Source organism: Microtus pennsylvanicus, chromosome 2, assembly GCF_037038515.1.
Source record: "Microtus pennsylvanicus isolate mMicPen1 chromosome 2, mMicPen1.hap1, whole genome shotgun sequence".
Lineage (NCBI taxonomy): Eukaryota > Metazoa > Chordata > Mammalia > Rodentia > Cricetidae > Microtus > Microtus pennsylvanicus.
The window spans coordinates 114484274-114490273 of record NC_134580.1 but is presented as its reverse complement, the minus strand read 5'-3'; positions in this window follow the sequence as shown (position 1 = coordinate 114490273).

Below are 6000 nucleotides of genomic sequence, written 5' to 3'. Positions count from 1 at the left end.
AGGTCCACTACCTATCTAGTCTCAGGTTCTTAGTCACTTTGGCAATGTCAGGTATGGGTTCCATCTTATGCAGTGTGCCTTAATTCCAATTTAAAAAAAAATGTGTGCTGGTTATACCTATACCATTTGTTCTACTATTGATGCAGTATATCTACCAGAAGGTTCACTGTTGCAGGTTCAGCGTTTCTAACTGGATAGTATTGATAATTTTTTTTTCTGTGACAATGTGCAAAACATTCCAGCACTATGGATGTTTGTAGTGGTAAAGTTTCTAGTTCAACTTCTCTGTATTTGATGACATAATAATTGTTTTCAGCAATTGACCTTACCATTAGGTTGTAGAGAACAACCAATAGTCATGGCAATAGACTGTGATGTTTGGAGAAATCCTTCGGACCCCTGTGGCCACTGACTCAACAAGATGACAAGATGCTAGCTAGGCCTGGCAGTAGAGGTTTAACTTGGTGGCAGAAGATGTCTAGTTGAGGCATTCTCTCTTCATTTTATGGTGACTCCATTTACATTCCTTTCAGTTTGCTGTGTTTTGACCAGTATATTATATATACCCAGAAGCCCCTCCTAATAGAGAACACCTGCTGGAATTTTGCAATGCAATCTTTGTCTATAATTCATGAGTGAAACATGCATACCTCTGTAGCGTATGGGAAAGGATGACCTCCTCTTGATGGTCATTTACACCATGTCACCAATTACATCTTTTCTCCCATTCCCCTCTAATAATTTCCCTTATTGTTTTCATGTAACAGCATTTTGTTTGATTGATACATTATGGAAAACTGCAGCTTTCAGCTCATGAGCCAGAATCATCTTGGTCTTATTGCTGTAATTTATTCCTATGATTTTACATATCACCAGCAATCTAAAAGTTATTTACTATGTGTCACTCATCAGATTTTCTTCTTCTGAGCTTGTTGATCTACTTGGTTCTCTAATTGAGCACATGGCATATGGGACGGTCTGATGCACTCCTCTGTGTATGATGTAATGTGTGCACTTGCATAAACCAGACACCTACAGGGGTTCTCGTGCTGCCCTCTTCACTCACACAAAACAAGACCCTCATCATGTCGCTTGTAGTGGGCCTCTCTGGTATCTTTCAAGTCTGTTCTTTCTCTGAGCCTCCACAATTAAACTACTCATCTCCTGCTGCATCATACTGCCCTCAACCTTAGTGCCATAAACAGTGAATGTTGTACATCCTTCATAGTATCCATGGGTCAGGAGTTTTGGAGTAGCTTAACTAAAGAGTTCTGGCCAAGGATCTATTATGAAAATACATTCAAAATGCTATCATGGCTATTGTCATCTGAACTCTGATGAGTGGCTATATCTTCCAGTGTGGTTCATGTATATTGATGGAGTGTTTGTGCTGGCTGCTGGTAGAAGCCTCAGTTCTTACGAAAAGGAATTATCCCACAGAATGGCATCAGGATTCTCCTTGTCATTGTCAACATTCTCATTATCAACAGTGGGCTTTGGTGAACCATCACTGCAGTTATCTTTTATGGTTTACCTTTGGATCATCATCTTTGAGCGATCTTATTGGATACCTAGGTCAACCCTGATCAACGAAGGAGTAAAGGTGCTACACTGGGGTGTGAAAAATAGAAGAGAAATACTAGAGGAAATTTGGAGACTGTCAAGCACAGGCAGTTAATTTCTTTCAGAGAATACAACACTCTCCTGAGTAGCTTCAGTTCATTTCTTCATCTCTGCCTTTTCCTGAGATCATCGAGATTCAGGTTTAAATCAAGTGAATTGGTTTGTGTCATTGTCAGCTTCAATTCTTTCTGCTGTTACATCAAACTTAGAAGAAAATCAATCTTCTTCTTTGAAAGGTCCATACAGTTTGTCATAGTCTTATTAGCCTTAAGCTCATTGCTCTTCTCTTGGCACCTTCTCTGTTGGAAGCCTTCTGGACTTTCTCCTGCTCTACAGCAAGCTTCACCATCTCAGAGTTTTTGAAAGTGGCTGCTTCTTCATGAATTTTCTTCTTGAATGAAGCCTGACTTCCTTTACTACTCTGCACCTCTCAGCTTGGGTGTTTTCTCAGGGAAGTCTTCCTTGAGTGTCTACTTAAAACTTCACATGATGCTCTTTCTCTTGTCATATTCATCCCAATTTATAAGAACAAGTCTGTTATTTAGTTTCTTTCTTTTTATTGTGGTGGCAAGAGCCACTACCATCTCTGGGATGCTGAAAATAAGCCCTTAGAATTCATCACAAATAACGTGTGAATGAATGACTTTTTATTCTTTAGGTGAAGATTCTACATACACTTCTGAAATTTTTATTTCCATTTCTCTCCACTTAAAAAGTTTCAACAACTCCAATGATAGGGATGAGAGATTAAATAGGGAGAAACTAGAATCAGCTGGAATGCTTGGACAAGAATAAAAACACCTTTCTCCCCTCTCTATTCCAGTAAGGTTTTAAACTGAAAGCCTAAAAAAGAACAGTGTTTCTAAACTATTGATTTTAGAATAAAGTATAAAGGATTTAAGTACATTTTGGTCCAACCTAGATGATGTTTTGAAGTTGAAGGATGAAATAGAAAGCCACCAACCCAATTACTGCAACTCGATCAATCAATATGTTCCCTCTCTCATTCTTTCTCTCTCTTTTTTCTTACCTCATTTTTACCCTTCCATTATTTATTTCCATTTTTCAGAAATGTGCTACCAAATAGTCTGAATAATATCATTCCCTATTTCCTATTCGTGTGTATTCCTAATCATGCATTTCAAATGAAGAAAAGTCAAAAGTTTTATGGGACACTGGGGAAATGTGTAGCCAATCAATTTATATTATTGTAATTCTTTAGGTCTGTGATACAGAAGAACATGTGAGCCAAGCACTATTTTCCTGTTTGAACACAAAACATATGGCACATTCAGGAATGAATTTTAATTCTGTAGGACACATTTATCTCCTGACATGCAGTGTAGGAAGACAGTGTCTGTACTTTTCCAGTTCTGTCATCTCACAATCAAAAATGACCTGCAGAGTCATTTGCAAATGATATGTAGAAGGGCTGCTTCCTTGTTTGCAGACCTTCCATGCCTTCAGAATAATTCATCCCCTTTTTATATCATGTTGGAGTTGAGATGAGCCTCAACTAGAAGATCAGTTAGGGTAAGGGAGACCCAGTCCCAGTGAATAGTAGAGAAACTGTTTGGAAGAAGACTTGAACTTGTTATGTACCAGTAGCAGAAGAGAAAAACCCTAGAGTCCTGTGGAAAACCAAGATCCAAAGTTAGATGCAAGGATTCCTAAATACAGCAGTCATGGAGGGATTAGCGTAAGAACAAACTTCTCCATGCCTCAATGGGCATTGAGAATGTTTGAATGTACATATACATAATAGCCATATACATAATCCATTCGAAAATAAGTTATCTAATTACTATGTTTCAGCGTGATAGCAAGACATGTTCTATCTTAGAATGTTTCCAAAACTTTCTTAAACAAGAAAAGGGCTTCTAAGATCTTGCACCTTCCCAGATGAAAGGTAGTGTAGGGTATCTCAGCAGGTATGCATATCTCAAAAAGGAGGCCTAAGTAGGATACAAAGATTGAAACCATTCCATGTGGAGTTATAATGAGCTTGCCTAGGTAGTATGTGCAGAGATGAAGGTTCAGAAGGTGGTTTTTGAGAAATTATAGAACTTAATGTTCTGACAGATTTTTGCAGTGGGGAAATGTTTTTGTTTGTTGGTTTATTTGTTTTTTATGTTCCAGTATCTACAGCTTTCCTTTTGAGGGTAAAACACACTTTTTCCTCACTAAGGCATCCTTTTTCACATAGCAGTCTTATTAGCTATCTAGAGATAACTACTCCATCCGGTAGATATTACATTGCAAAATCCAGCTGACCAGCAAGAATGTTGCATTCTCAGGCCATAGTGATGCCTAGCATCTCTTGTTTTTACTGTGGGCAAGTACATTTTTACCTAGGATTCTGGAAGGGAAGCCTGGATCGTTTTTTTTTTTTTTCTTTTTTAACTTGTGGCTGAGAGCAGAGCTCGCACAGAAGGAAGGACAGAAAGCACACAAAAGCACACAGCAGCTGTGCTCAGTGCTGTAGGGAAGCCTGGGGGAGACACCATTTCCAGTGGAGTTGCTAAAATCCTCCCTTGAAAACATTAGCTTTAATGGATTCCACATTGATTAGCAGATGCCAATATTTTTATGGGAGATAACCTAAAATGATACTTGGAAGTACCAAAGAATTCACAGTGTTACTGGCATCGAGAAGGAGTCTAGGCAGAGGGAGGAATCAGAACAAATTGGAAATAAATCACTTTCCCGCCTCGTTCCTCACATGTTACCATCTGGCTTTGCCTATTCCCTCGTTTCATTCTAACTTAGTTGTCCTCTCTTCCTCTTCTGAATGACTCTACCATGCAGGATACTGCCCTTCAATTCTCTTCCTGGAGGGCAATTCCTACAGAACTCTGCTCACGAGACACTTCGTAATCTAACTTCCCTGGTTGTGTCTTGTATACTGTAAGTTCACAGGTCGTGTGGGGTAGCCTCATGTAGCTATATCAGAGAAGCCTATAATTATCTCCTGGCATGTCTGAAATCCTAAGATTTGACAATGTTCTACCTAAAGCTGAACACTATCCTGTAAGCCCCCAGCATTAACTTTTCTAATTGAACAGAGGTGTGTAGATTGGCAGTTTCTGCTTGCTTTAAAAGACTCCTAAACTGGATGTGTTCCTATAGGAAGGTCCTGAGAATATGGTCCCCTGAATAGAGCTATTGAGGGATGAAACCTTTTAGAAGTGGAACCTAGTGATGTCATTAGGGTTCCTTCACAAGGGGATTAGAGATCTTTAATGGACACCCTGATCAGTTTTCATGAGAATATTATTCTAAAAGCTCATGCCTGACTCCATCTAGTCTCTCATTGGTTTCTGTCTGGCTATATGACCTCCACTTCTACATGCTTCTGCTATTAATATCTTCTATGAGCAAACCAGTCTCGAATGTTTGTCACCATGACCTTGTACCATGCTGTTGGGACTTTCACCATGCACATCCATGAACCAAATAATCAATCCTCTTTTCTTTATAAAGTAACCTGGCTCAGGTATTTCATTACAGTACTGAAAAAATTTAATGTGTGTGCTTAACTTCATAGTCAGTGAATATGAAAGATGCTCCAATAAATACCTGCCTGGGATGACAGCTGTCTTGTTAGTATCATGGGTCCCACCCCTAATGACTAAGGACAGATTATAGAGGGCCGTGCCTAGAAATCTCATACTGCTGTACGGTTGTTCATCTTCTGTCCTGCTGTACCAAATCTTTCATCTATTTTAAACCTATGCAAATACGCATTGCAAAATAATTTAAGCCCTGTAATACTCTTCAATTATTGGGGTAGTGGCCAAGACTGATTTTACATTCCATTGCCTCCTGACATACCAGTGTTTAAAACTTAGTAAATCATGATCCCATGAAGGAAAGGGAAACCTCTGGGTGGTTCTGGAAGGAGAACAGGGTGTGGTTATGCAGAAAGCAACCTGCATTGCCAAGCAGCCCAGATTCTAAGAACAAAGCTCATTGTTACTATCCCTAGGAGCTAGGACTGGGAGAGTGGATGGTACTGAAGCAGCACAGGGGATGGACCATCTGGTAAAAGTGCAGCAGGACTGTTACATGGAAGCTGAGAAGGGAGATGGAGATAGACAACTATGGCCTGGGATGCTACTGAAGGCAAAGAGGGAAAAAGAACTGGCTTCTCCCCACCTCCCTCTACCTTCTGTCTCATACAGGATCTCCACTCTCTGAATCCATCTGGGAACCAAATGATGCAGAAACCTGGGAAGTGCAGCCTGGATCAGTTATTCCTTGTAATGCGCCACAGGAATGAGCAAGGAACCTGCTTAGGGATTCCATGATTGGCACTACATAAGCCTACGCTGACGGGATGAATGAAGTTAAATGTGTGTAGAGTTAGGGTCGCTG